Raw genomic sequence first — 10,057 nt, 5'->3', positions numbered from 1 at the left:
GTTGACAAAAACCCATATAAAAGATATCAAAATATATAAAAATAATTGAGTTTGTCAATTACTTTTAATTAATTTCATCAAATTTTATCTACATAATTTAATCATTTGTATCTTATAAAAAAGATTAGAGTGACTTTTTTTTTTTGGATGAGCCAATTGTATCACATGAATCACGTCGAAGAAGCTATAGAAGTTGCATTGATGAAATTTTAAATAGAGTTAATCTTGAAAAAATTGTGATGAATAGCGCAATTTGGGCATATAATAAAGATTATTTCTTTCTTGTAAAATGTGCTTTATGATAAGGATAGAAGGAAGCAATATTTGCAAAAAAAAAATAATTGAGAAATATTTAAATATATTAATTAATCTTAGATGCAAAATTTGTTATATATTTATTATTTGCGTTTAAAAATATATCAATAAATTTTTGGGAAATTATTGCTGAACTACTCAAAGTTGCTAGATATTGTCTTCTGAATTAAACACAAGAAACTAGTTCCGTGTACAATTAGATAGTCAAGTTTATTATTTTACAAATAACAATTTTAGATCTATGTATTTCAACCCCTACGCTGTTATTTTTTCCTAAGGTCTCTTCTGTTTCTTTCTTGGATTCCACATGTATACCAAATGGGGCCTAAGATATTTCTTATAGACAACTCCACCGTCTCGTTCAAATTTTATACTCTAGGACGGTTTGTGACTTTAAGAAACGGTTGACCTTGTGATAAGAATCAACTTGGTTTGACCATTTGTTGTTGTTCTTCTTCTTACACAATAATTAAATAAACCAATTAAATTGCCCTATAAATATGTGAAGCAGCACATATATCCCTCAAGACAGCCAAAAGGAAATAAATGAGTTCAGCATTTTCGAAATCCTTGATCCTCACAACTTCACTACCAATGTCCACGGATCTCATGTGGGGCTTCTTCTTCCTCCTCTTAATTGCATTTGCTTCTTTCGGTTTCTTGATGCAAAAGCAAAGCCATATCAGAAAGAAACAGAAGCTGCCACCAGGTGAAATGGGGTCCCTGTGGATCGGAGAAACCATGGAGTTTTTCAATGCACAGAAAAGAAACAAGTTGTTCGAGGACTTCGTGCAGCCTCGGATTCTGAAACATGGAAAGATCTTCAAAACAAGGCTCATGGGGTCACCAACTGTGATAGTGAATGGATCAGAGGCCAACAAGTTCTTCCTGTCGAATAAGTTCAAGCTGGTGAAAAGCTCCTGGCCTTCGTCTTCAGTTCAGCTCATGGGGAAGGACTCAATCATGGAGAAAGACGGCGAAAGGCACCGATTCCTTCGTGGGGTTATAGTCTCAAGCCTTGCCCATTCTGGCCTTAAAATGCTGGTTTCAAAGATGTGCAGCTCAGTTCAGCTTCATATTTCCAGAGATTGGCATGGCCGAGAAACGATTCACCTGTACAGATCAGCCAAAATTCTTACTTTCAACAGTGTTCGAGTGTTTAATGGGGATGAAGGTGGATTCAGAGATGCTGAACACGTTCGAGAGGGTTTTAGAGGGAGTGTTCTCACCAGCAGTTAAAGTTCCTGGTTCTAGGTTTTGGAGAGCGAAGAAGGCGAGGGATGAGATCGAGAAGATGCTGGGGAATGTCGTGAGGAAGAAGAAGAAGGAGATAATGCAAGGAAGGTTGAAGAAAGAAGAAGGGATGCTTCTAAGGAAACTTGTTTGTGGGATCATTAAAGGAGAGATCACTGAACAAGAAGCCGTCGACAATATGGTTCTGCTAGTTTTTGCAGCTCACGATACAACTTCTTTCGCCATTGCTATGACCTTCAAGATGCTTGCTCACCACCCTGACTGCTACACCAAGCTTCTTCAAGGCATTTTGATTACATTGTTCAGTTACTTGATCTATATATATCTTGATTTTCAATGAATGTATCAAATACATATAGATCAGATATATATATATATATATATATTAATTTGCAGAACATGAAGGAAGAAGAAAAGGAGGGGTGAGAAGTTGACAGTGGAAGACGTAAAGCAGATGAAATATTCATGGCACGTTGCGAGAGAAAGCATGAGATTGCACCCTCCTATCTTCGGCTCCTTCAGGAAGACAATTGCTGATATTGATTATGAAGGCTTCACAATACCCAAAGGATGGAAGGTCAACTTCTTTATTTATTTCTCTCTTCCTCATTTATTACAGTGTGAGACACCATATATATATATATATATATATATATATATTGCGCAAAATCTCATATATGATACTCCCTCCATTGATATAAATAAATTATAAATAACCAATTATATAAATAAAAAATCAGTTAAAAATAATAAATATATGTAATTTTTTCCTCAAAAATATCTCCTTATTGATATGGGGTGAAAGATATTGAGTGGGAAGAGATAAGACCTGAAACAGAAAGAGTGGGGGAAAAATAAGTGAGACATGTAGTTAATTGGAGTTTAAAATGGAGAAAGTGCATTCAACTTTTAGAAAAAACACTAAGTATTGCTTATACATAAAATTAACCCTATGTGGCAAAATGTTACGTATATATAGGATTGAAGGAAGTGCTATAAATTTAATTTTAATTAAAATTTATTATTTTTACTACTAATTCATATACACCCTCAATTAAGAGTAATTCAGGAATGTTTGAAGAAATTAAGACACTTAATTAACTAAGTTTGGGGGGAGTTTGGGAAATCCCAAAAACACTTAAAAAAATATTTTTATGCAAGTTAAGACAATTTTTTTTTTGGAAAATCCCAAAAAAATGACTACTGAATTTCAAAATTCCAAATCAAGAATTACTACAAAAATGCGTTATCATTTGCTCTTTGAATGTAGTCATTTTCTTTATGAGTGTAGTAACGAATACTGATTTAGAATTTTGAAATTCAACTATCACTTTTTTGAGATTTTCTCTCTTTTTTTCATATATTTATCTCGCATATCTAACATTACTTCTAACAAGCTAATCCAAACACCAGTTTCATCACATTTCTTAATTCTTATGATCGATTAGTTAAAAAGCGTCTTATATATGATGAGACTGAAGAGAGCATATTATATATAGATTAACTGCATTTGTAGCTAAGTGGTGTGGTTACTCTTGATCAGAGAGAGAAGGCTTAGCTTATTAATATTAAATGGTGATTTTGCAAATTACAGGTTCTATGGACAGAATACGGGACACACTACAATGAAGAGTATTTTAAGGATGCAACGAGGTTCAAGCCAAGGAGGTTTGAGGAGGATGAGGCAACAAAAATACCACCATGTGCATTTGTTCCATTTGGAGGAGGACCAAGACTTTGTGCTGGTTACCAACTGGCTAAGCTCAATATTCTCATATTTCTCCATTATGTTGTCACTCGCTTTGATTGGTCCTTACTTCATCCTCATGAGCCTATCACTTTAGATCCCCTTCTCTTGGATTGCCCATCAAAATCTGCCCCAAGATCTCCCTCACTACTCCTTCACAACTTTGAATTATATGTATTTCTTAGATTTAGGGAATTGTTCAGATCAAATTTTAGTCGTTAACTTTATCGGTCGGTCTAGATTGTTTATTTATGACAAGTGGCAATAATAACATGGGTGTGATGTGTCCATGGTAGTTAGTTCGAATTGATCTATATTTGTTGTCCACATTAAAAACAGAGACGAGGATTTGGTCAACATTATTTTTTTGGTAAAGTCAATGATAAATAAATGTGTAAGCCTATGAATGTTTATTGGATCATGATTTTTTTTCTTGCGTGGAAATGATAATTTAGTTTGGATATATAAGACCAACTTTGACTAGAGATTTTAATATTAAGAGAAATTAATTCTGGCAAAATGAACCTCCTTAAATACAAAGACAAGTAGACATATATATATCGTTGAAAAACCAAGTCAATTATCTTCCATTACTGGGTAACGTAACACTATAAATAACATAACATAATGATGGCTCAATTGTTGGCCGACGTAAAAGATTGTTCTCATATTTTTTGTTGCTCATACAGGTTATGTTTAATCATTGTTTTTCTTAATTTTCATATGTAGTGAATAGCTGAATTACATATTAGTAAGATCTAATTTAAATACAAATTTTTATATTTTATTTTAATTTATAACAGGTTATACTATTCATAAATCACAGATTATTCATTTAGCATAATATGTGACACAGCGAAAAATATCAGGGCTTCATCACCATTTCAAGGGAACGAGTTTCAGTGCGAAGCGGCTTGATAAGCACAAGGAGCTCATCACCGCAACGCACCGTTTCATTAAAGTTCGAATTGATCTTGACCGTTGGATGATGAGCGATATAAAATGCTGAAGGTGTGGGCGATTTCAATCCTCTCTCTTCGTTCCCCTTTCTTCTTCGGCATCATCTTCATGCGCAGGTAAACACCTGATCAATAATCTCAGCAAGATGCTTCAGGAGGTGCCTATAAAGAGTAGGTTTTGAAGGATCTTGCTTGATAGTTGGGGTGTAAAGTGCTGCGACTTTGACTTCTCTGACTTGAAAAATTCATTGCCTTGATCTTTTAGAGACATTTGTTTTTTTTTTAATTTAGCTTCTGCTTCTGCTGAGACAGTCGCCATTGGTATTTTTCCTTTTTTTTTTTTAATGAAAAGGCAAAATGCATTAATTAAATAGAGATACAGATTTAAAGGTTCACTACACTAGAAAAAAACAGGACTAACCGAAGCAGCTACTTTAAAAAGATCAAAAGTAAAAGTCTAAGAGCTGCAGAAAGTCCGAGACGATAACATCCCGTGATTGTGCTTTGCGGCAGATTGAGACTTGCTTTTTGATTGAGAAAATATCCTCTTTTTTTTTTGAATGGCTGCCTCCTGAAAAGGAGAGTTGGTATCCAAACCAAAGCTGCCCTTAAACAACAGCGAAGGAGGTTTCTGTTGAAACATTCGAGCTTTCCCCAGGGGACTTCGATCGAAGACTAGCCCTGGTATTTTTCTTCGAAGAGGAAGAGAAGCGAAAATTTGGAACTTGCATATTATTAAAATAGAAAAAAAAATAGAACTTGCCTTGAATGGAGGGAACTTCGTTGACTTTATCTCAGAGAACGACGTCGCATGGCAATTAAATAGAGGGAACTCGTCCTTGACTTTGTTAAAACGGTGCGCATAAATGATGAGCTCTCAGTGCTCATCATCTTGCTTAGCACGAAATTGGGTCCCATTTCAAGGTGCTTCCATTTATATAACAGAAAAAGTGTATTGTTTATAGTGAAAAGGAGAGCAAGCCACGGAAACAGCTAGTGTGCATAATTAATGAGCTCACATGACAGATAATTAATACTGGTATTAAAATAAAACCAAATCTTGAAGACAAGAATAAAGCATACTTAAGATTTATATACTACTTTCAGTCTTAATTATAAGATATCATTTATAAACTATAAACAAGATTTTATAATTAGGACCAGAGATTATATAGTTCATAATGTTAATACCTAAAATGTTAAGAATAGTTTGGTCAAATATTATAAAAATTTATTAATACTAATAGTAATACTGATATCCTTTTTCTTATTATTAGTGCCTATTTTTCTAATAAGATAAGAGTACTGTTTTTATTCTAAGGTAATAATTAAAATAGAACACACTTATCCCATTTGAAGTAAAATTATAGCCTTAATAAATATGGTAAATGTTTGTTTAAATATTATAACAGTACTCTTATCTTTGGCCAACAAAAAAACTCCTATCAATTTCTTTTTAAATATCAATTGCCAGCCATAAGAGGTATAGATTATGCGAGATAATTTCAGCCAAAAGTACCATGTGAAATGAGGATTGGAACCCTTTAGTTGAGCTTTCTCATTTAAGTCTCAATTACGGATATTAACTATTAGATGCCCTCTAATAGTGTTGAGATAAAGATCTTTATTTTTTTTTTAAAAAAATAAATTTGTAATTCCCTCCAAAGTTATCAAATTCATGAGTTTAAATACACTTATGATAAATATGTGAACTCAAATTATAAACTCGAATCATAAACTTGTAAAAATTTACTTTTATTAATAAATTAGTATTAAAAATAGATAATTAAATAATTAAAATATAAAAAATAACAACAATATTATTTAAATATGTTTTAAATCCAAATAATTGAAATTAAATTTATTAACGTTCACAATATGCCATATTTAACAAAAATTTTTACAAATTCATATATATATAAAGTTATTAAACATAACCAAATTAAAAAATTAACACGAATTTAAGTGTAAGGTGACACGATTTTATAAGCTGGAAACGTAAAAACAGTAAACTCAGTAAGCAAACTCTTAAGTTTAACCTAGTTTATAATTATCATGAGTTTAAGAGCAAGTCGAGATAACTTTATAAGCTGAAAATGTTAAAATATTAAACTCGGAAAGTCAACTCTTGAGTTTAACAGCAATGATCCCCCTCAACACTATTAGATATCATGATATATATGGTGATTAATATCTATCAATTAATTGTTTCACCTGCGAAAGCCTCAATTCAGGGGTCCAAATTCGTGAAATCAAATAACATTTATACGCATTAAAAAGATACCTCCACATGATCTGACGCATGCTACGTGGGGTTAACTCAAGTGGTCAGAGTGAGGTGAGGTGTAGATATAAATATACAATGGTCAAGAGTTCAAACCTCTGAATTTTTTTTTGAAAAAATAATCTAACACATTAAAGTAGCACCAAATATGTTTATAAAATAGCGAATAAAGATTAATCTAATTGATAAAAGTACGATTAATAGCTCAGAAGAGTATATCGGGCCAAAAAAGAAAAGCTCATAAGAGTATAAATTTCATTGCGAATGTCAGAATCTCATTGATAGGTATTCTGCAATTACTTCTCCAAACATTCTTTTGAGTTTTGAATTTGCGTTTATCCAAGGCACCTAAATTCTTATCCTGTTACCAAAAAAAAAAAAGACAGTATCCTTAGAATATGGAGGGGTTAAGTTTCTGGTCCAGTCTTCGTATATTTTTAGGATTCCTAGTATTAGAATAAAACAATCCCAAATTCAGCTCTTTGACTATCGTTCAACCTCAAATTCCAAAAACACATCCGTATCCATTGACCTAGCTTCCTAAACCATTATTCTTCTTATCATCCATCGATCAAAACTGATTCTCCTTTTCGTCCATCTGTCTCCAATTAATTTTTCCCAGAAAAGTAAAAGTCTAAGGCTTAGATGATATTCAGTTTGTGACAGAAAATATTATCATCATCATAATGATCCCAATCAATCACCCTAAGCCATGTGGCCGTTGTGTTCACAACAGCTTCTGGTAACAAACTTACATCCCCATCGATCTATAACATTCACATTATTAATCTCACCCCAACAAGAACGTTGTTGTTGTTATGTTCCTGCGAAGCAATCTGAAACCTTCACTTCATCTAAAGGACAAGAGATTTATCTTCATCCATGTTGTCTTGTAGTTCCAATCTTGTTTTTGTTTGTGTGTTTCTAGCGTTTGTTGGTACGAGTATTGGTGTGGATGGGAATTTCAGAGAATATTTTGACACTCTTTTCGGAGAGAATAGAGCCAGAATCGAAGATGAAGGCAAAAGCTTATTCCAAACGTTGGATCAATATTCTGGCTTCGATGTCGTTTCCAAGAGTGAGTTTTTGTTCGGAAGATTTGATGTGCAAATCAAACTCGTCCCAGGAAACTCAGCAGGAACCGTCACTGCTTTTTATGTATGCATAATTATAATGATACGATGTTTTACTTCGTAACATGAAGATGTTTATGTATGTATGTATATGTATGCGCCTATATGTTTTATGGATTGGGATTGGTTTGGGAGGTTAATTAATTTTGGTGTGATTAATGTTGTGTGCATGTGTAATGTACGAAGTTAAGCTCGGAGGGGCCACACCACGGCGAGATAGACACATAGTTCCTAGGAAACTTGTCGGGAGATCCTTATCTGATGTCCACTAATATTTTTGCATGTGGCGAAGGTGGTCGAGAAATGCAACTCTACCTTTGATTTGATCCCACTGAGGACTTCCACACTTACTCTATTGATTGGAACTCTCAACGTATCGTGTAAGTTACATTATTACTGCTCCCATGTCCATCAGAATAGGGTAACTTTCAAACATTGCATAGAGTTTTATGCCATGCGTAAATAACACTATTAATCTTTGAAACTTTACAATAAACTTTCCCGAACATTTATATTTATGCAAATAACTTGACATTATTAATTTTGTTTATTGTTTAATTATTTGCAAATGATCATTTAACGGGTATTGCGTATAACTCAAAGTTTGTGTAGATATGCATATAAAATAAAGTTTAAGAGGTGTAAAATTGATTAGTTTGAGATTAATCATCAAGTTGTAAAGGATAAAGAAGTTATTTGTACATGGTTTTAAATTTGGGGAACTTTTATGCTTTAGCCATATTATTGATGACTTGTTAATAATAGGAGTCAATTCTCTAATCATTTTGTATTAAAAACCACCCCATTAATGAAAACCTTGCTCTTTACATGTGTAATTATTAAGATTGTTTGGAAAAAATTATAAATTTGAGAAACTATAAAGATTGAAATTTTATATTTAGGACCAAAACAAATACCGTAATAAACTCTTATATTTAAAGCCGGAGGAAGTATACTGATCATTCCTTCTTCCTTCCATTCTACGTAACGAATTGGGTGTGTTTGGATTTTCATGTGCAACTGCATAATTTTTGAATTGAATTTGAATGCAGAATACTTGTGGATAATACTTCCATAAGAGTGATGTGAAACAGGCATGAGATTGTATGATGAGCATAAGCCCATGAGTCAAACAAGGAACATGCAGATGAAGGTCCGCGTCGCAGCACCCGTGAGAAAAGACTCACGTGGAAACTCAGGCAGAGTGAGGAATATAAGTCGTTGGAGGAAAGAGAGGAGGGTGTGGAATATGTGATTGATCTCTGATTTCTCTCTTTCTAGGTCTCTTCTTCTCTCTGAATATTCTGCTCCTTCTCTGGTGTTTTTTTCCCTTCTCATTCCCTGTTTCCAGTCATTACGTATCTGTTGAGCTTGTATCTGGGTATTATAAGTTCAATGGGCTCTCTCTTCTAATAGGCTAGTCTTTTGGGATGGGCTCTTCTTTTGGGTTTATGCTCATCATATTGGTACTTTCAGTAAGAGTCGGCCAACCGAAAGGGTTACCTGCGGAGGGTTCTGACAAGTAAGAAGACTGAGTAAGTACCGTAGAGTAGAGCTGTCGGACATCGGCTCTCGAGAGGGGTGCTCTGTTATGAGTCTCACATTGGGGAATCTCACAAGTGTTGTGGAGTTTATAAGTTCAAGGGATTCTTCCTCCTAATAGGCTAGTCTTTTGGGATTGGACTCTCCTCTTGGGCTTATGCTTATCACAGATTGGAGTGCATTTCCCTACAAGGCAACCCATGAAGGTTTTTGGAACTCTTTGGAATGGAGATTGATGGGCTACCAGGTGGGGGCAGGTGAAGATCGACATGTCCAATGCTCTGTTCGTTGCGTCGTTCCGGAACTTCACTGCTCAGGCCTGCACGGTGAGCCCGGAGCCATCATGCCGGGGATTCGGCGTAGCCAATAGACCAAAGACATAGATCCGAAGAATAAGATGAAGATGCAACAAGTGCAGCAAAAATGGCGTTTTATGATTATTGCCATGACTTTAGACGTTATGCTCATGTGTTAGAGCAAATTCCATTTAGTATTATGTATTGGTTAGAAGAGAATATTCCTTTATTCTGTTCCTTTATTCTTTAGGGCTACGTGTCCCTGCTTGTAACAAACTCTTTTGTCCTCTCTGTACACTATTCATTATTTAATAGCAGACTGGGCACCGCCATTTGGTGCTACAGACATTTATCTCATTATCCTTTTCTTCCTTTCCTTTCTTGGTATCAGAGCGGCGGCAGAAAGGAAAGCATAATGTCTGATTCTTCTTCCTCTGAGGTCACCAGTAACATGCCGGCAGCAAGCATATTCTCTTTTTAATTCATCAAGCCAGACCACTGCGATCAGGCTGGATCGCACAAACTTT

At 34.5% G+C, this 10,057-nt stretch overlaps 1 pseudogene; it reads left to right on the top strand.

Annotated features, from left to right (window-relative positions):
- Positions 1-909: 909 nt before the first annotated feature.
- On the top strand, positions 910-3,483 carry LOC114734457 (taxadiene 5-alpha hydroxylase-like; annotated as a pseudogene).
- Positions 3,484-10,057: the final 6,574 nt, after the last annotated feature.

Source organism: Neltuma alba, unplaced genomic scaffold (assembly GCF_004799145.2).
Source record: "Neltuma alba isolate B1F8T4 unplaced genomic scaffold, ASM479914v2 tig00013102_pilon, whole genome shotgun sequence".
Taxonomy (NCBI): domain Eukaryota; kingdom Viridiplantae; phylum Streptophyta; class Magnoliopsida; order Fabales; family Fabaceae; genus Neltuma; species Neltuma alba.
This window is presented reverse-complemented; position numbering and strand designations above follow the sequence as displayed.